At 42.8% G+C, this 22,141-nt stretch overlaps 1 long non-coding RNA gene across 1 annotated transcript in view; it reads right to left on the reverse strand.

Annotated features, from left to right (window-relative positions):
• Positions 1–298: 298 nt before the first annotated feature.
• Gm40293 overlaps positions 299–22,141 on the reverse strand; it is a 93,894-nt gene continuing 72,051 nt past the window's right edge. Inside the window, exon 4 of the long non-coding RNA XR_868387.1 lies at positions 299–616. This is a non-coding gene — a long non-coding RNA (predicted gene, 40293). The remainder of the gene's footprint in view (positions 617–22,141) is intronic.

Consider the following 22,141-nt stretch of genomic DNA (forward strand, 5'->3'; position numbering starts at 1 on the left):
CTAATTAACAGCTAATGTTTTCTTTTCAGGCAAGGCTGCATGAAATATTAGGATTTCCCAGATCATTAATGTATTTGAATTTTATTCCCGTTCTCCTTGATAGACTTTATGTCTACTCCTCCTGATATTTCATGATAGCATCAATTAAATAACAAATGAGCATAATAAGAATAATAAGAATATTAATATCCATAAAAAGGCTTTTGAGATTTTAGAATCTGTGATTTACAAGCAACTTATTATTTACATAGAAAACCAGAGTATTTGATGATTAAGTTGGAGGAACTGCTTGGTGGTTTCTTAAAGAACTCAGTATGTAACATGACTATGGAGATCATGTGAGATTTCCACAAAGGGAAGTGTTTCCATGGTACAGCTGACAGTCTTCAAGTGCTATGCCTGGAGTGGCACCTTTTACAGAGCATGCATGGATTCTATGGGGGACAGACAGGGTCAGGGAGGGAAGGTGGAACATTCATTCGTGATGTAGCACTGTACTCTTCTCGAGGTCAGTGAAGGAGAATGATAGTCCTGTCACAGTGCCAACAGGTGGAAGAGCAGTATGAGCTACAAATTCCAGCTATTTATGCAACTTTAAACATCCCAGTAGCGGAACCTAGAAATTAATACAAAGGTAGAGGTAATTTAATAATCTGTTTCATGTTCCTTAAACATTCAATATATATGATCTTCCTGTTTGGAATCAGTTTAACAATGGAATATTTACATATTTATTTCTTATTAGGTATTCAAAATATATGTTTATTTTATACCTAATAGCACAGATAGATTAAAACTAACTACATTCAAGTGCTAAGAAATAGCCTGTGGCTGGTGGAGACTGGGCTGAATGGCACATCACTACTGTGCTGTTAGGAATGGCTTATTTTATTTTATTTTATTTTATTATATATAGATGGGAGAGGAAGCACTTCCTAAAGACTTCTGCAGGTCATAGAAGAGTTGCAGGACACTCTTCTTGAGAGTAGCTGAGAGCTTAGCCTCCGTGGGTAGGCACCGGGGAAGCTGGCTTTGGAGACATGCAAGGAGCCTGTGGGTATCTTCTTCCTCCAAAGCCTCTGTGCATCGCTGGGTGCATCAAAAACTCCAAGTCTCACGTGCTCTGTGGTGACATCACCCAGCCTTTCATTCTTCATCTCTAATTCTCTGTGCTTGGGATAAAAGATGAACTGAAGGTTAGATCTCCTCATAGGGAGCTAAGGTCAGCATCCTCTCATGAAGCATGGCAGTGTCAAAGTGGGGTTCCTTCCTCATTAGAGCTATGATGGACAATCCAAAAGGAGAGGTGAAACTAAGACTCATATGGTATAGACCAGCAGATTGCTCAGAACTGAAAAGGATAAGTTTGGTGGCTTCCTTCTATACCCATCTGCCAAGACCAGAATCAGCAGATTTATTCAATTTCTAACTTGAGATAAAACACACATGGAAAATGTTTAGGGAATGTTGAAACCACAGTCTTTATTCTGGGCTTTCACTCTTCCCTGTAGTAAAAAATATATGAATAGAACACAAAGTCCTCCCTTTCATCAAACTTGCAGAATATATCTAAAACAAAATGCAGTTCATATATTTAATTATGTTCAGGAATAATATGGATATGATATAGATATGGATTTCATACAGGAATATATAGGATGACAAAAACACAGGAAGGTGGGAAGTAAGAGTGGAGAAAAACCTTTAGCTTTGTGGGCAGAGAGCATCTTGGAGAAAGTGACCTTTGGATGGAGATGAGACTAAAGATGAGTGTATCTTCGGGTGAGAGTAGGCAAGGAGGAGGCAGTGAGCAAGGCTCGTCATAGGAAGGAGTGAGCAGGATGGTGACAGGAGTTACAGGGAACCATGCAGTGCTGGATTGACTCAGAAGATCGTAACTTACCTTGATTTAGTCACTGTGTGGGATAGTAACACCACACACTATTATTTTGGCAAGCTCAACATGGCTTCTTTGAGGAGACATGGATGCCTAAAACTAGTTCTTCAGGCTTTTGAACATTCAGAGGAGAGACAATGTTGTGATAAAGGATAGAGATACAGGAAAGAGCAGAGAGACCTAAGATCATACAGCAATGGCACCAGGCATGAAGAAAAGAGTTCAGACTTTCAAGTGATAAAGCCAGATTAAGGCTTTCACCCTTTCTTTGCCAGCAGTGCAGTCTGGTGACTCAGGCCAATTTTGTGGCATTCCTTCTTGGCTTCAGCTAAAGCCAGGAACAGTGGCTGCCTTTTATAAAGATCCGAGTTGTTTCTCACCATTTCGATTTGGATGGCTGCAAAATGAAGCATGGGGCATTTAAAACAGCAGCTCTGTGGTTCTTTTTTGATTGTGTGGGTTGAATATGTAATCTGTGCTTTCTGATGAGAAGTGTCTGGAACACAAAGGTAACCTGAAGGTGGGGCTATAGGCCATCATCTGGCCCTGAGCTGTCAAATAGTCTCCATCCTCTTGTATATTACAGTATATCTGTGGCTACTTCGCCCCCCCCCCCAGAAAACTTTTCCAAGCATAAGGAAGTATGAACTTCTGAGCCCCAAGGCACCACTATGACGTGGCAGTGTTACCTCTTAGCACATTCCTGGTGCAAACCTCAGAGGAAGAGGTGAATATGGCCACAGAAATCACAGGAAACAGGTCAGCCCCTGGACTAGATATGGGTCCTTGGACAGTCCCCAGCTGTGCAATTCCATCAACCCAGCAAGCCACTCTGCACATTTGACTCTTCATACCAAGTGAGGATCACAGTTATAACAGCACATAGGGAGCAGACGTTGTTTTGAGACAAGGTCTTGCAGCTCAGGGTAGCCTAAAACTCAGGATCCTTCCGACATATCCTTCAGAGTGCTATAAGTATAGGTATATTGCACAATGTTCAGAGCACATAAGAGTTTTTTAAGAACACAATAAGCTTTACTTATTTGCATTTTCTCTTTGTATATTTTTAGTTAGTTATGGTCAAGAATAGTTGGAAATTACAGAGCAATATAGTAAGATATCTAGAGAAAGACACACAAGGGAGGAAGGAGGGAGAGAAAAAGAGAATGAGAGAGAAAGAATGAGGGAGAAGAAGAGGGAGAGAGAGATTTTGGGTTAGATTATTTTAATTGCAATTTTATTTTATAATTGTTTGTCTTTAATGTCAGTTAGTGATCTCTGTGCTGGGTTGAATGTAAATTGTCTCCAATAGACTCATGCATTGGAACACTGAGTCTCTAGTCAGTGTTTGGGAAGTCAATATAATTGGTAGGAGGCAGAGATTTGCTAGAGGAATTATGTCACTGGGGATGGACTTGGAGGTTTTTAGTCTTGCCCTACTTCCTATTCTTTCTCTAAGCTTCATGCATATGTGAAAAAATGTAATCAGCCAGCTTCCTGCCACCATGCTATGCCTTCCTCAACATGGTGACATGTAATTCTTCTGGAGCTGCAAACCAAAATAAAGTCTATGTTCTTTAAGTCACTTTTGGTCATGGTGTTTTATTACAACAACAGAAACTAACTAATATAATCTCTTGCCATGATGCAGGAGTCTTGGAATGTACCTCTCACAAATAAGAACAGACTGCTGTCTTATACGGGATGTTAGCAAGAAGTGAATACGCTCTCGGTAGCTGACGCTTTGTGTAGGGGTGGGTGGTGATCTTCACAAAGCACAATCTAAGTGAGACATCTCAAACCATCCCAGAAACAAGAAATGCAAATTAGAACTATTTTGAGGTTCCACTCATCCCAGTCAGAAGAGCAACAAGCAAACAAATGACAACAAATGCTGGCAAAGATGTAGGGAGAGAAAAACATGTATCCGCTGTTGGTGGGGGTATCAGCTAGTGGACCCACTATGGAAATTAGCAGGGAGGTTTTTCAAAACACTAAAAATAGAACTACCATATGACCTATCTATACTGTTCCCAAGCAGAGGCACCTAGAGGACTCATCTGCATATTCATATTTATCAGGGCTTTATCCACAATAGCTAGGGAGCAGAATCAGCCTAGCTGTCCATCAACAGAGAAATGGATAATGAAAGTATATACTCACAATGGAATTTTATTCAGCTGTAAAAATGAAATTGTGAGATTCTCAGGAAAATATATGAAAATGAAAAATATTTTGAGCACAGTAACCCAGCCTTAGGAAGACATATGTTCTTTGTCATCTGTAGATTCTTGCCTTTAACATTAAATATGTGAATCCAGGTTGGAGAAAATATGAATAAAGGCCAGGAAACTAGAAAGAAGCCCATGTGACTGGAAAAATAATGGGTGGGAGGGAGAGAGAGAGAGAGAGAGAGAGAGAGAGAGAGAGAGAGAGAGAGAAAGAGAGAGAAAGCAAGAGGCTTGAAGTCAATAGTAGCATCCAAACTGCAGTGTGAGGCTACCCTGGCACTCCATAGACATTAGGAAATTTGTCAGAGCTGTGCTGTCACCTTGTTCATGCTAGGGAATAAATGGCAATGAGATGGTTGCCATCACATCACTTAGAGAGTCAGAGACATTTGGGTTTGAATTATTGTTATAAATTGAATTATTGTAATAGTAGCTAAAGAGAAGGTTCAAAGGTATGACAGTTAGCCACTCAAGGAAAGTGTAGGGGATAGAAGAGACATTTGATTTTGAGCTCCGGTGTCTGCTTTTGTCATGTCATTGCACCAGTTCCCATGTCTCCCAGCATGAACTTTATTCTAGCATCGTTGCTGATGAGATATGGGACTCATGGCTTACAGGCAGGTAAAGTGACTCACCCAGGGTCATCCAGGAAGTGGGTGGAAAGAGCAGGGCTCGAATTCTAGCCCTTTAGCTACAGAGGTCAAGTCCTTTGCTTTACTCATGCTGATTCTCAGTAGGGCTTTGTGACTGGAATTTTCTGCATTTCCTTTTGTTCCTCCCTCAAGCACTTCCACCATTATTGACCATGAATCACTATAATTCTATAGGCTATACTGCCGAATTCTATAACAGAAACTACGAAAATATATTCTGTTTTCCCCAGTGCTTAGCATGATCCATGTCTAAGCTTGTTTATATTGTCAACTTAATACAACCTAGGAGGGGAGAAATTCAATTGAAAACTTGCCTCCATCAGATTATCTCCTGTGGACATGCCTGTAAGTGATTATCTTAATGGTTAATTAATACAGGAGGGCCCAGAGCCATCCCCTGGCAAGGGATCTTGGGCTATGTAAGAATACTAGTGGAGGACCCAGAGAATGAGATTTCTTATGCAAATTCAGTTCCAGTTCCTTCCTGAAGTCCCTCATTGCTGGACTGTGACTTGGAAGTGTAAGGTGGAATGAGCTCTTTTCTCCCCAAGTTGCTTTTAGTCATGGCACTTGTCACAGCACTAGGAAAAACTAACTAGAGCAATCCATTTATGCTATAGTCTTGGAGTTCACGTATGTCCACATAGAGATCTTAGAAGTGACTCACTCTGCACTGGTAAGCAAGAGCCTTTATGCTCTTTGACACCCTGTGGCACACAGAGCGATGCTAAAGATTTTCTCTCCTACTTTTCAGAATGCTAGAGGAACGTGTCCTGTGTGCTGAGTCTTAAAGCATGTGTAGTCTTGAAGTTAAGTCCCTGCGTTTGAGTTGGTGTTCTTCGTTGTGCTCTTAAGTCTGTGTATAAGGCACGCACACTCCTGAATGAATGAGGTGATGCTCCAGTGTCCCGTGCGTTCACAAACCCTGCCTTTTCTCCTGGACTCTGAGCATGGTGTTCCCTTCCCTTCATAGTAAGTACTGTCCATCAGTATGGGATAAGTACTGTCCTTCTGGAAGATTCTCAAAACTTAACCACTGGTGTCTGTGAATGTGGTTTTATTTCTAAACTGGGTCTTTGCAAACTATCAACTTAAGTTTAAGATGGACCTTAATTCAGTGTGGCTGTGACTTTATATTAAAGGACAGTTGGAAACCGACATTCATAGAACAATGTGAGGGCATGGGGAGAAGAGAGCTGAGTACACTGTGTGGAATCAGTCACCCAATTCTGGGTGACAGATGAGGACCAGGCTCTGTTGAGCAGAGGTATCCACCCTGCTCACATAAGGATGTCAAGGTCTGTGCCAAATGCCTTTTCTATCAAGTGTCCCCAATTTATGCAGTTTATCATTTCAACTGGCTACCACTCTCATTAAGAAAACATGTAAACATGATTCTATTCAATTATTTATGTAAGCTCTTCCTTCTCGCATTATAACATTAACCCAATGGAGTGAGGAACTTGCTGTCCTGTCTTTCAAAGAGCCTGGCGTGAAGGGCCAACATCAGATTCTTGAATCATCACAGTTGAGTGTCAAAGAGCCCAAAGTAGCAGACAAAATGGTACTGTGGTTGTACCCAGCCATTGAGGTGGCACATGTTTTTGTCTGATTTTCTAAAGTCTAGACACAATGGGCACCCAAATGGCCTCTAAAGATTCCCTGTTGGGGAGCTAGGGAGGAAAGCCAGGTAGGAAAATATCAGGAGGAAAGAAGTGGAGAAGAGCAGAGTTGAGGTTTGCATATCAGGTGAAAACAGGGATAGAAGATGGCTCTGAGTGTAAACAAGCTTACTATACAACCATGAGGCCCTTCGTTCCCATCCTTAGAACTCCCACAGTAGAACAAGACAGTACCATAGTGTAGGGTGGTGGGCAGAGACAGGAGGTATCTAAGGTTTACTGGCTGCCAGCCTGGATCCCTGTTCCGTGAGAGACCCTGTTTCAAGGAAATACAGTCGATCTGAACAGGATTCCTCTTCCTCTGGACTCTAAATGTACTCAGGTATGTGCAAGTGTACACACATGTGTACATACTACACAACACACACACACACACACACATACACACATGAGTAAAAATATGAAAGAGGACGAATCTCAAAGGAGTACTAGCAGTAATCTTTTGATAGCTGCTGTCATGTTTTCTTTTCTACTTGACTCCTTTGGGCACTGCTGTGTACAGAGTTCAGAAATCAACCAAAGACACGTGCTGTCTCCGTGGATATGTGCATCCATGGGTCCTTTTAATCTGAAACTGTGGACTCTTTGACTTTCAAGTGTGCTGATTCCAGGATCTACTAAAAATAAATGTTTGCCTTATTGACATGCTGGCTCATTTTCAAATTGCTTAAAAAAAAAAAAAACAGAGTCTTTTCTGCAGCTGAGGTTTGTGTAACCTTTATCGATCTTATTTTACTCCTAATTACACGTGTTCTTCATTTGTAGCTAACAGAAGCTCTTGTCACCGATCCTGTCAAATTTGATCCATGACACTTTAATTATTGTAATCTTTTCTCCTGCAATAGTAGCAAGGGTTGTCCATATACATTTTCGTTAGCCTGAATCTTTACACAAAGAAATGAGAATTTGAGTTTTAAAAAGATGGCTTCCGGCTGTGGTCTATATGCATGTTCTTTTGTGTGTCTGTGGGTATGTGTGTTTGCATGATCACGTGTGTGGGTACACAGACATGTGTGTTCGTATGGAGGCCAGTAGACGACCTTGGTTGTCATTCCTTGATCCCATCCAACTTGTGCTTTTGAGACAGAGTGGATGGGTGTGTCAAGGTGGCTGAAATGTATGTATGAGATAGGTGTGTGTGTGTGTGTGTGTGTGTGTGTGTGTGTGTGTGTGTGTGTATGTGTGTGTGTGTGCACAAATGTGTGGAAAGGCAAGGGGTCAATAAACGAAGCAAGCTCTGCGCTTCATAGTCTTTTGCTAGACTTATTTATCTTGCTAGCTGCTTTTCTAACTTAAAAAGGTAATTGGTAAGAAAAACAAACAAAAACTAACCAAACAAATAAAAACCTTTAAACTACTCACCTTATGCATATGCCTGATATATTATACTTAATATATCTTAATATCTCCACTCTTTTGTTACAAAGCATAAACCCCTTTGGGTTTGGGTGTGGTCATCTTTCGTGGAGTCTTTACCATTGCATGGCTTGTCTTCCCTGGTCTGTGATTCTCATGTTTGGGAAGGGAACGGAGATTCTGAAAGGCTGTAGAAAAAGTTGGATGTTTGTGTGTGTGTGTGAAAGAGATAGAATCAGAGCTCATTTAAGGCATACAGGACCGCAGAGCCAGGGTTTCCCCACAGATTTCTGACTCCCATGCTCCTGATCTCCTCCTGGCCTTCTAGAAAAGAGAGTATAGGGTTGTGGAAAAGTAGGGACAGTGCTGCCTTTGGGGAACTCTTAAGATATTCAGCCTTATTTTAATTCTTATTGAAGAATATAGAAACTATGTTGTACTACTCTACCTCGCCTTTCTGTCCACAGCTCTGACTATCTCCCAGAAGCCCAAGGATGCCACAAACATGTTATATCAATGATACAGCATGGGTGGATCACTGGGTATCTAAGTGATTTGATTCTATATGCTAGGCAGCAAGGCACGTGGCAAGTACATTGAGGACAGTTGAGTATTTCTTCAATTGTCATGGTGGAGTTGAAATGCCTCACTATTCTTTTTAGCAACTATTGACCACAAACATAGTGATCCCAGGTTCCTCTCCCTTCTGAAGTTCCTCCAAATCTAGTAGTGGGCAATGTACCATTCTGCTACCTATGACCTTATGCTTTCTTTTAAAACCTGCCCATCCTTTGTAATCTTTTTTATTAGACTTCTATTTACATTCCCTAGTTTGGCTATGCTTTTCTAAGACTAATGGAGAACTGTTGCTAGGAGAAGCACTCACAACCAAGGCCTTCCTTTCCTGTCCCCTTGTTTCAAGGTGGGTTATATAGCTTATTTGGACCAAGGGAGGTTGAGCATCTGAGGAGGTGGTTTAAGTGCATTCAATGCTCTGAATATTTCCCCACAGCCCTTCTCCAGACTATGGTCCATGATGCTATCACATGTTGTAAAAGGAAGAACCAAAGGTCATGAATTGAGGCTGAATCCCAGAATCCTGTTGTTGAAGGAGAAGAGCCTGACCTGGAAGGTTGGTGAAAACCTGGATTGTGACATGGTGAGCTGCTGAGTCTGGGCACTGCTCCCTCACTTACAATCTCCTGAGTGACAGAAAGATGCTATTTCTATTGTATCTGCTGCATTTGGTTTCCTTGGATACAGTACTTCTGATCTCTACACTACAACTTTATTATGACATTTATCGACACTTCATGGATGAGGAAGTGAAGGCCCAGCATGTCACTCCTAACTCACACTGCTACTGTGGACTGAATTGCCTTCCAAAAATTCATATTAAAGCCTCACTGTTCAGTTCTCCTGAATCTGAATGGGTTTGGAAGAGTCTTTAAAAAGGCAATTATTGTCTAAAGCTATTGTGTCTTCATCATACATCTAGTGTCCTTATGAGATGAGGAGGGGGAGAGGGGGCAGTTACAAAATGTAGACCATATGAGGCTGTGAGGACCCAGGGAGAAGAAGGGCACTGATAAGCCACAGAAGGACCACAGAAGGAGCCAAGCCTATATACATCCTCACCTTATACTTTCAGCCTAGGGAACCACAGGAGTCAGGGTATCTGTTCGTGCTTCATTAATCTAAATTATTTTGTCATGCCGGCCCCCAAAAACCAAAGGTGTATCATTATACAGAAGAGTTATTGACTGTACCCAGTGCCTAGAGCTGGGAGTAATTCCTGGAAGAAGCATACAGCCTCAGACCTGTCAGACCTGGAGGGGGCATTTACCCAGGAGTCCCAGGTATGGAGGCCAACTGTTAGATTAGCATGGGAGCTGGCAAGAATTCCTTAGTTTATGCTTCTCCTTACACACTCCCTCTATTTCCTCTGCCAGCCCTCTTTCTACCCTACTCTGGGGTGATATTTCATTATGATTTCCTATAGTTAAGGTCTCTATCTCTGTTTTCCAGATGTGGGGACTTTAGCTCTGAGATGTCACAGAGATGTCAGTATGCTGTCCCGTAATTCTACTATAGTGCAAAGGAAATTGGAGCTCAAGGAGACGCTAAGTGGCTTGTCCATGGACACCTAGCACCTGTTCTTTTGACCTTGGTGTCACTTCTTTGCCCCACAGAGTAAGCAGAACAAATCATTTTTACGAAAGACAACATCTCCTAGGTGCAATGAATTATATGATGGTCTCATATTACAAAGGATCCCAGGGCGTTTAGAGAAGTGAGGAAATTAATAACGAATGATGCTTGAATTTCTAGCATCAGACAGTGTCTGAGGATGCAAATGAGCCAGATTCTGATAGGTTGAGTAATAAAGGGTGTGACAGTCATACTTCCTATGGGGAGGAAGAGGGACTGTGGTCAGGGATAGAGCCCCACTGTCCTTGTTTCTGAGGCAGCTCATCTGAGCAAGACGTGGATCAATCTCAGATCTCACTTGGCATTCATCTCTGGAAGTCTTCCATTGGCATGAAACGTTGTTACTTACAATCAGAGTGAGGCTCTCTGATATCATTTTAGTCATATGATGTTGTACATATCTTTTAATCTCCTGATGTTTAACTTTTTTTCAATGAAAGAGTAATCAATAAATCATAGGCTTCGTGAGAAAATTAAACATTTTAAATGCCCTATATGAAATTAAAGATATCATACATGATACATCAGTTTTGATACTCCTGCCTTCACATCTATTTTTCTATCCCTGAACTATACATAACAGCAGTTGTTGAGCTCTCTAGGTAGTTGTTGAGGTTAAATTAGGTGATATATTTGCAGGCAACCCAAAGATTTTAAACTGTTATAGTACATGTAGGGTTATAACAGTTACTCTTTCTGTTATTACGTCCCAAAACACTGAACGTGAAAGTTGTTCACTAAAGCTTATTGAATTGAGTTCTATTAAATCAAACTCCCTTGCTTAAATTTTCACAGTTTTTTTCAAGCAAGGAAATCACAAATTTGGTCTGAATCACAGTCGTACATCTTTGAATTAGCGAGAGGAAGAAGAGCAACAAATATTGGTTTAAAGTTGTAATGCCAATTTGTAAGTAGAGGACACATTGGTCCATGAGAAATATGTATCTGTTAAGTGACCACTTACCAAATACAAATCATCACATAGTTAAGGATAAGTAATTGAGATTTGTTTCTAAATTAGGTTGTTTCTCATATTTTAATGAAACTACTTAGGAAAACCATTGTATGTATTTGTGTAGGGATAGGCACATGAATGTGCAGGTAGGCATGGTTGGGGATGGGAATAAGGTATTGGATATCTACCACTCCCCTCTTCATTACATTGAGGCAGAATCTATCACTGAGTGTGAAGCCCACTGTTTTATGGCTAAGCACTCTGATCTGGACATTCACATGGATCTGTCTAGCTCTACCTCTCTTCCCACAGTTCTGAGGTTACCTGTGTGCAGGACAATAGTCAGCTTTTATGTAGGTTCTGGTGGGGTCTGAACTAAGGGTTGCATGCATGTGCAGCAGGTACTTTTATGTGTTGTATGTTTCCGAAGGTGATAGTGGATGGACCATATGAGTTCCAGGTACAGATTTCTAATCATTCCACTCTAGAGGAGAACACAGTTTCATTGAAAACTAAACAGCTTTCAAACAATCAAAGTGGCAAACAAAGAAGATGAAGGCACAGTGGGAGCTCCTTAGATCTCAGCTTTAATAGCAGGATGCTAGAAGAAAGTACGAAGAATAGTTAGAATTTTCTGCAGCATTTCTTGGCTGTCTAGATAAGATGTCTGGTTCACACACTAAGGCTCTTTGGCTTGATCCTTGCATATAAGCATAGGGTTATGATCAGTAAGGATTTCTGGGTAATGGCTCAAGTCAGCCTTATGTTAAAAATAATGGATAATTTCAATTCTCATTTAGTAACTGAGAAAATGACACCTCTGATAAGCATGCTTACATGATGGATTGTTCTCTTTGAAATGTGTGATGCTGGTTAGCTTTTATGGTGCTGGAAAGTGATAGGCATGTTCATTGAAGGAGAAGGGATCAGTAACCTCAGAGCTCATCCAACTGTGAACACTAAAACCTACAAGTGTTATTAGACGCGTTCTCACGCCCGGCCAGGAAGAACACAGCAAACCAAAATCTTCTGCGGCAAAGCTTTATTGCTTACATCTTCAGGAGCCAGAGTGCAAGAAGCAAGAGCGAGAGAAAAACGAAACCCCGTCCCTTTTTTAGGAGAGTTATATTTCGCCTAGGACGTGTCACTCCCTGATTGGCTGCAGCCCATCGGCCGAGTTGACGTCACGGGGAAGGCAGAGCACATGGAGTGGAGAACCACCCTCGGCATATGCGCAGTTTATTTGTTTACCACTTAGAACACAGCTGTCAGCGCCATCTTGTAACGGCGAATGTGGGCGCGGCTCCCAACATCTCCCCCTTTCCTTTTAATAAGAGCAAATAGGCCACCCATATTAATGAGAGTGGAGATAGAGGTCAAATCCCCAGTGTGTAGGTAAAGGAGCCATGTACAGGATTAGCTCTTAGGCTCACAGGCTTTTACCCAGAGCAACCCTGACCTGCTCCCGTGTCGTTTTGCCTGGGGGAAGGGAACTAGGACACTGAACCTTCATGAAAGATGACATGTCTCCCTAGAATAGGCTCATATATGCCGCAGAGCCTTTCCATTGCAGTGCTTAGCCGTGCAACTCTCTCGGGCTGCTGAAGCACACTCACTCTATCCCGTGCAATGAGTCTAGCCTCGTGAGATGTAAGAGCTGAGTGGCCAGCGACCTATTGCCTAAGCATAGATAACCATATATCAGGGGGAGCTCCATGTTCTAGTCCTGCAAGCGCCTGGGCAATAACCACCTTGTCTCTCCTAGTTTGGGCCTTAAGCTTACAGACCAATCAAAGAAGCAACACTAATCCACAGCAAAGTGTATCTCCAAATAATATTAATCCCACCCATTTTTTAAAGAAAGAAAATGCTGAGGAGATCCAATTGGGTAATCCTTTGGTCAGGGACAGGTCCAAGCGCGTGGAGTTGACCTGAAGTCTCAATTCCCGAAGGGATCTGTTCAAATTCAGCCATCCAATTCTGTAACATATACTGAAAAAGACTTTTTGACAAATTAGCTGCCCTAGTAAATTTAACATACTGAATGGAAATAACACACAATCCCGGAAACTTTTGTTCACATCCCAGCTGAGTTATTTGTCATAATACATCTAGTTGTATCTGGACAAGATCTATGAGTTGATTAACCAGCATGAGACCTCTCTGTATCTTGACATTAGCTGAGGCCTGTTTATCTATGACTGTAGTCACTGAGGCTGACAAAGTGTTAATGGTGTCAGTCGTCTGGACCTGTCCAGACAGAGCCAAGGCTGTCTGAATTAAGGCTAAACCCAGTTCCTAGTTAGTGGTAAAAAAGCAAGAGAATACTTGAGCATTATACATCACCGTCATTGGGAGTGGAAATGTCGACATTATCCCCCAACGCTGCTCTCTTTTTATTATTGACGCCCTGGACATCACCAAGACGAGGGACATTAGTATTCCCTTGGTCAGTCTGGATTTTTCGGGTGAGTCTTTCTGGTATCCAAAATGGGTTGTCTTCATTCTGTGGGAAAACACAGATAGCTCCCCTGGATCTTATCAAAATAGGATCCGGGCCATACCATTTATTATCAAGGACATTTTTCCATTTAACCATCTCATTGGGCCTATCTGGCTCTGAACAATGACGTTCAGCCGCAGTATGGCCATGAGCATCAATATTTAAAAAATTGAGTGTAAAGAGTGCCAAAGACACAGACACTCTTGGTGCTCGGGGTACAGTCTCCTCAAAAGTTCCCCTCTTCTGTTTTATAAGATAGGCTTTGAGGGTGCGATGCGCACGCTCAACAATACCCTGTCCTTGAGGGTTGTATGGAAGTCCAGTCAGGTGGGTCACATCCATCTGACGGCAGAACTGCTGGAATTTTTGAGATGTATAAGCTGGTCCATTATCAGTCTTAAGGAGTTTGGGTTTCTCCCAAGCACTCCATGCCTCAAGACAATGTTGAATCACATGTGAGGCTTTTTCTCCGGTTAACGGAGAAGCAAACATGATGCCAGAACATGTGTCAATGGACACATGGAGATATTGAAGTTTTCCAAAGGAAGAAACATGTGTAACATCCATTTGCCAGACCTGTAGAGGTCGAATACCGCGTGGGTTAATTCCCACATGAGGAACTGGCAAGAACTCACAGCAGCTTTGACATTGAGTAACAATGTCACGGGCTTCTTTTCTTGTCAAGGAGAAACGACTGCGTAATGTTTCAGCCGTCACATGAAAATTGTTATGAAAATTTCTTGCAGCCTCTACCGGGGATGATAGGGCAGCAGCCACCACTTTAGTGGCCTTATCTGCCAAATCATTTCCCAGAGCCATGGGGCCAGGTAGGCCTGAATGGGCTCTAACATGAGTAATATAAACAGGAAATCTTCTAGATAACAAAACTAATTGTATCTGCTGAAAAATATTGGCAACTCTACTGGAAGGCTTAATCACTCCAGCCACTTCTAAAAGATTTACTGCATTAACCACATAACAGGAATCTGACACAATATTAAGGGGTTCTAAAAAGGTTTTTAAAACTTCTAAGACCACTAAACATTCTACCACTTGAGGTGAATTTTCATTATATTGTTTGGATACCACTTTACCATTAGCCACATAGGCACCTATGCCAGTTTTTGATCCATCAGTATATACCACAATCCCATTTTTAAGTGGGTTTCTTACTGTTATTTGTGGAAACACAACAGATTGATTTTGGGCAAACTGTAAGATTGGATGCTTTGGATAATGGTTATCTATTTTTCCTGAAAAGGAGGTAACTAAAACTGCCCAATCATTAGATGTGGCTGCCAAGGTTTGAACCTGTGCAGCGGTATAAGGTACAATTAAAAGATATGGACTTTGCCCAAAGTGGGTGATTGCTGCTTTTAGGCCTTTAAGGGCAAGCTGTGCAATTGCATCAGGATACCAATCTATTATTTTAGCTGGGGATACGTTTGGATGGATCCACAACAATGGCCCATTCTGCCACAAAACTGCAGTTGGCAATTGTGCTGTCTTAAAGACACACAAACTGAAAGGCTGCGAATCCTCAATACGTTGTAATTGTGCATTCTGTAAGGCTTTTTCTACCTTTTGTAAGGCCTGGTTAGCAGCTAGAGTAAGAGTCCTAGGGGAGGAGATATGAGGATCTCCTTCTAAAATACTAAACAAAGGCCTTAACTCAGCAGAAGGAATCTTTAAAAAAGGTCTGAGCCAATTAATATCTCCCAACAGCTTTTGAAAATCATTTAAGGTATGGAGGTGATCTCTTCTTATCTCTACCTTTTGGGGCACAATCTTATCTGGGGACACCACAGAGCCCAAGAATTGTCCTGTATCAGAAATTTGGACCTTTTCTGTGGCTATCTGTAAACCCCACTGACTTAAAGTTTTAAGTAGAAAAGGATATGCCTTTTGTAGCATGGTAAGGTCTTTATGGCACAGGAGGATGTCATCCATGTAAAGGAGCAAAATTAAAGAGGGGAATTGTTCCCTCACTGGCAAAAGAGCTTCTTGCACATAAAGTTGACACATAGTAGGACTATTGGACATTCCCTGTGGTAAGACCTTCCATTGATACCTCTTATCAGGTTCCATGTGATTAATAGAGGGGATGGTAAAGGCAAATCTGGGCCTATCCCTTGGACACAAAGGTATAGAAAAGAAACAATCTTTAATATCTATAATAATTAAATTCCAGCCACGTGGTAAGGCGGAAAGTACAGGGAGACCCCTCTGTACTGGGCCAAATAAGTTCATTTGCTCATTAATGGCTCTGAGGTCATGGAGCAGTCTCCACTTTCCTGACTTTTTCTTAATTACAAAAATTGGAGTATTCCAAGGTGAGGTAGAGGGTTCAATATGGCCTAATTTTAATTGTTCCTCTACCAGTTGAATCACAGCTTCTAGTTTTTTAGAGGATAGGTGCCATTGAGGAACCCACACTGGGTCCCCTGTTTTCCATGGTATGGGTCGTGCTGCCCCAATGGCCGCTAAGGAAAACCCAGACCCTGTCTGTCTTGGTTTCCATTAGGTGAGATGGGCTCTATCCTTCCCTGTTCTTGATGTCCTAACCCTTTTCCTTCTTTATAACCCATCTTTGCCATGATATTTTTTGCTTTAGTTGAATACCCTCCCGATGGGGCGTTTTCATTGGACAAAATAAGGCCCAAATGCTGCATAATATCCCTTCCCCAGAGGTTAACCGGGAGTGGGAGCACATAAGGTATGAATTTCCCTTGCTGTCCTTCAGAGGATTCCCACGTCAAGGCAATGGAGCTTATAGTGGGACATGATTGATAACCTAGGCCCTGTAATGAATGAGATGACTCTGTGGTGGGCCATGCTTTGGGCCACCAATGTGTAGAAATTATACTTTTATCTGCTCCGGTATCAAGGATGCCTTCAAACTCTTTTCCGTTGATCTTAAGGCGGAGCTTAGGTCTATCATTTAAAGATACAACCAAATAGGCAGAATCATTTCCTGAGGAGCCCATTTTCTTTATCTCAGGTCCTGCAAATTTCTCCCTGGTATTATCAGGGAGGAGCAGCAGCTGAGCTATCCTATCTCCTTTACTAATAGAAAAAACGCCTTTAGGGCTTGAGCACAGGACCTGTATTTCAGGGGAATGTTGACAATCCATAACTCCAGGGTGGACTACTAAGCCCTGCAAGGTGAGTGAACCCCGGCCGAGAATAAGGCCCATGGTTCCCGGGGGCAAGGATGGTATAGGCTCCACTGGCACTGGCTGAATACTCATTTGAGGCATTAATAGGAAGTCGGAGGCGGCACGCAGGTCCACCCTTGTGGGTCTTCCTGGGTCGCCTCTCTGACTGCTTCCTGGGTCCTGACAAACCGGTTCCCATATCTTTGAGGGCCCTGGGACCGAGGGCCCGATGACCCGTTTTTTGGCACATAAGCTGATTGACTATCAGGTGGGGGAAGGACTCTGCCCTTTATATCCCTCACAGAGCGACACTGGTCAGCTCTATGATAACCCTTGCCACACTTAGAGCAAAGAGTGAGAGTCCCTCCCTGTTTATCTGGAGCTCTGCAATCTTTCTTAAAATGCCCAGGCTTTCCGCAATTAAAACATGTCCTCTGATCATTTCTGCCCATGGAGCGGTTCTGAGATTGGAGGATGGCGGCCGCTAAGCCTGCATTGGTGAGAGGTCCCCCAAGCTCTCGACAGACCCTGAGCCAGTCTTGTAAGCCTTTGTTCTTTCTTGGGGCTATGGCCGCTCGGCACTCCTTTGTGGCTTGCTCATAGATTAGCTGTTCTATCAGAGGCGCAGCTTGCTCTGACTCTCCAAAAATACGCTCTGCTGCCTCTGTCATTCTGGCCACAAAATCTGAGAAGGATTCCTGAGGTCCCTGGACAACTTTTGTTAATTGACCAGTGGTTTCACCTGCTCGGGAGAGCGCCTTCCAGGCCCTAATAGCCGTGGAAGAAATCTGGGCATAAGCTCCCCAATGGTAGTTTGTTTGATCAGCAGAATAAGCTCCCTGACCCGTTAACAAGTCAAAAGTCCAATCTCTCTGCTCTGGAGTCAAAGCAGCTGCGTTTGCTCGGGCCTGCGCTTGTGCAGTTTCATGCCAAAGAGCTCTCCATTCCATATATTTGCCCATACTAGGGAGAGCGGCTTTTACAACCGTTTGCCAGTCAGCAGGAGTTAGTGCCATGCCGGCGAGCCTGTCTAACTGCACCAAGGTAAAATTAGCATTGGTTCCGTATTTACGGACCGACTCGGCAAGTTCTTTAATTTGTAAGTATTCTACCGGAGCGTGGACACGCCCACCCTCGGCTCCTTCAAAGACCGGAAATGCCTGTTGTATTTTCCTTTGTTCCTCTCTGGGAATGAATGAGTCTGCGCACTGCCTCTCTGCGCACTGCCTCTCTGCGCATCTCTCTGCGCATTGCCTCTCTGCGCATCTCTCTGCGCATTGCCTCTCTGCGCATTGCTGACGCACTACGCAGGGCGGGGGCTCCGCATAGGGCGGACCTTGAAGCCGACTGCCCTGAGGCCAATCAGCAAACTGGCCTTCGCCAGCCGCTTTTGGCTTCCTTAACTGATTAGCTAGCACTTTACCTGGCTGGTACCCTTTTTTCTCATAATGAGCTGCTTCTTCCTCCCAGTCTGTTTCTTCAGAGGAGAATTCTTCATCTGCTTCAGAGCTACTAAGAGCTGGCTCCCCGAGCCCATCCAGCGATGAGCACAGGCTCCTTTTCCTAGAGACCTCCGCTAATTGATCTTTCTTCTTTTCCCTTCTTCCTCTTTTTCTTCTAATCTCTCTCCAGGTATTCCTACCTAACCTTAACTTTTCCTCGGGTTCAAGACCCTTGGAAAGGCCTGTATACTTATTTTGTGTACCATATTTCCTCTTTGTTCCTACTCTCTCTCCCCGCTTTACTTCTGATAGCTTGTCCTGAATTTCCTCTAGAATTTTCAGCCCTATCTTAATCACTTGATAACATGTGAAAAGGAACAAAAGGGCTCCTAACACCAGAAAAAATTCAAGGCCAAACATATTCCACTTTACTTCTGATAGACTGTCTTGAATTTCCTTAGAAAGTTCAAGATCAGACTTACCTCGTAAAGCTGTACTCACTGGTACTCTCGTTCCCCAGCTGAAAAGTTCTGAATTCATGCAGTTGAATCCTTCTTAACAGTCTGCTTTACGGGAACCTTTATTACCGCGACCCGCAGTTCTGGTTCTGGAATAAGGGATCTTCCTTGCGCCAGTCCCGAGTTTTTTCTCGTCCCGGAATTCGGCACCAATTGTTATTAGACGCGTTCTCACGCCCGGCCAGGAAGAACACAGCAAACCAAAATCTTCTGCGGCAAAGCTTTATTGCTTACATCTTCAGGAGCCAGAGTGCAAGAAGCAAGAGCGAGAGAAAAACGAAACCCCGTCCCTTTTTTAGGAGAGTTATATTTCGCCTAGGACGTGTCACTCCCTGATTGGCTGCAGCCCATCGGCCGAGTTGACGTCACGGGGAAGGCAGAGCACATGGAGTGGAGAACCACCCTCGGCATATGCGCAGTTTATTTGTTTACCACTTAGAACACAGCTGTCAGCGCCATCTTGTAATGGCGAATGTGGGCGCGGCTCCCAACATACAAGAAGAACTGGTGTCATAGTATCAGAGACATTATGGGAGTAACAACCATTTTTTTAAAAAATTGAATCCAACTAAGACCCATCCCATGAGATGAAGCCATTTTCTGGAACTGTTAATCTGGCCAAGAACATGTGGCTAGAAAGGTCACAGGCCTCAGAGGAGAACCTACTACTTTCATTCTGCTAAGTAGAGAGCATTAAAATTATTTCTAATCAGTTGTTGTTATACCCATAGATCATTGCATCTCTCAACCTTAATTAGGGAAGCTTCTTCTTACACTAGATAGCAATTAGTACAGAGATCCTCATCTGGTCAATGTGCAGAGAATAAAAGACTGTGAAGTGCCCAGCTCTAAATAGAAAATGCATATCACATTCTTCATGTCAGTGCTCAGGGAACTTCACAGCAGTGGTGGTAGGAAAACTGCAAGAACCAAAGATGGAGGATGATTTCAAGAAAACATTTCCAAGATCCAATAGGGCAGTCGCACATACAAATTCACAGAGATTGTGACAGCATGCATAAAAACCTAGGCTGGAGAAGGATGAGTGGTCATGAACCCCACCTCTAGTCGAGGAGAAAAACAACCATGAAGTTAGGAGGAAATTGTGATGGTAGAGATGAGGGAGGGATGGGACAGAAGAATGGGTGTGAACTTAATTGAAATATATTGTATGCATGTGCAACAATCTCAATAGAATAGTAGATCAATACCCACCAAGTGACAACTACACAAAATTTCCAAAATAGATTATATCTAGAAAAAGAGAGAGAAAAAGCTTAAACATCCCAAACAATTGGCAAAAACAATAGAAGCAAGTGAGGAGACTCTGAAAACATACAAAATGCTTATGGGATGGCGGTTGCTACTATGGTGACTGGTAACCAATTCAGTCCTGGAATCCAACAGTTCATGGACTGACCATTGGGACCATAGGTACAGGGGAAAAAAACCTATTTGGATTCTAGTTCTGTACTGTTATCCAGGTTAGCCATAGCTCACAAATAGGCTGCCTATGTAAGCAGCCTTAAGATTACAAAGAAATCTGGGAAAGTGGAAGATGAGCAGCTCAGACATGATGGAGGAGCTATCCGTCTTGAGTGGGTTTTTGTTTATGCAGGTTGGTTGCTGATGCATGAGATAAAGAAGAAGAAATACAGACAGATATAGACTACATTCAAGGGGTGTCTAATACTTATCCCATGCCACCTTGCTTTCGTGTGGCCTTGGACCTCTTTAATGTGCTTAGTTAGCTATTTTACTAAACGAGTCAATAAGATGGAGGTTAACCTAACACAGTTTCCAGAGCACCAGTCAGGACTGCATTAGCATGACCTTGCCTTCCTACCTGTGCTCCTTTGTGCAGAGTTCTGAATCACTGTTTGGCCTCCTCCAACTCCCCACAGGGACCCACAGTAAGATACTCTCACCTCCCTTGGTGAGGGAGAACATAAAACTCAGCATTTGTGAGTAGATGAAAGAGGCTCATACTCCCAAGCCAACAAAAACACAGAAAGTCACCATGCTTGTTCTTTGGAGCAGAGGGTAAGGCTTGATCTTTAAATACAAGCTTTTTTTTTTTCCCTATCACAAAAATATCTAGATAGGATGAAAGCTGATATTTTTTTAGCATGAAGGACTAGATCAAGCCTTAAGCATGTATACTCAAAAGAGAAAATAAAAGGCTCCCAGGCACTGTGTGAACCTTTGCCACAAGATAAATATATACATTAATTTCACTTGCTATATTCTTTTGATTGAGGTGTCAAGCTGTAGGTAGCAGTCCACAGGGCAAACATAGGAGTTTCCTGAGTTTAGCAATAATAGCACGCTGTGAGTATGAAAGCCATTTGATTGTCCTCTGTAATGAGGAAGGAGGTCACACAGCCAGGGGTGCGCTTCAGAGTCACTGGAAATATAAGCCATGGGCAGGATCTCCAGGAGGTGGGGACTGCCTGAAGAAGGGAAACCTTAGGTAGGGCCCATTGGTTCATTTAGCTAGGTGCTTCCATCTACCACAGTGTCCAGTGTCAGCATGATACTCATGGACATAGGTGAGAGACTTTTCTTTTAAAGTTAGACAAGGCTTTGCTTTGTTCCCACACTCAGCTAGCAATCTTTCTGAAAGCCCAGGGTAGGGGAGAAATTGTCTCTTCCTGCTGAAATTAAAACAAAAACAAGCAAATAAACAAACAAAAAACTAGACATCTGCGATTTGGTGTTTGGTATGGGGGATTTATAGTCTGACGTGGGGTTTAGGTAGGTACAAACCCTCATATCAAGGCTAGAAGAAACAACCCAGTGGGAGGTAAAGGGTCCCAGGTACAGGGAAAAGTGTCAGAGATACCCCCAACACCCATATTAAGAGTCTCTTAACACCAAGTTACATAATCAAGATGTATATGCAAAGGACCTAGCTCAGACAAGTTTGCTCCTTCAGTGTCTGTGAGCCCTGTGAGTCAATTGTCATCAGAGAGGTTTCACCCAGCAACTGATGGGAGCAGAGACAGTGACCTACAGCCAAACACTGGACAAAGCACCAGGGGAGCATCACAGATTGGGTTGAGGATACCATGGGAACATGGACCACAGAATCAACTGTTCTTGTTGTTTTACTAACTCGCTGTGTCACAGAGCATATTGCTGCCAAGAGAGGCAAAACAGTCCCTGTGAACAAATGTGAAGAAATAAGGAGCAGGCTTGAAGCATTTACAAAGCCTGTCACATATAAGATCCAACACATGTGATCTTCTCCTTCTGTGTGTGGATGTGGAACACAGGGGGATGGTATTTATTACAATGGAGTCTGAGTTGTCTCCTGTGAGTCCTCTATATGTAGCATAGCAACCAAAGAGAAGCTTTGGCACCAACGGAGAGAATAATTCTGGTTATCTGTAAGACCCTGCCAGGGAGAGAAAGATGGAAACTCTGCATTATCCATGGCCCCCAAATGCCATCCTCCTTCCCTCCGATTTTCTCTTCTTTTCCTCTGTTCTCTGACATCATTCCCATAGTCATTGATTTCAGGAAGGGCTCT

The sequence above is a fragment of the Mus musculus genome, chromosome 5 (genome assembly GCF_000001635.26).
Source record: "Mus musculus strain C57BL/6J chromosome 5, GRCm38.p6 C57BL/6J".
NCBI lineage: Eukaryota > Metazoa > Chordata > Mammalia > Rodentia > Muridae > Mus > Mus musculus.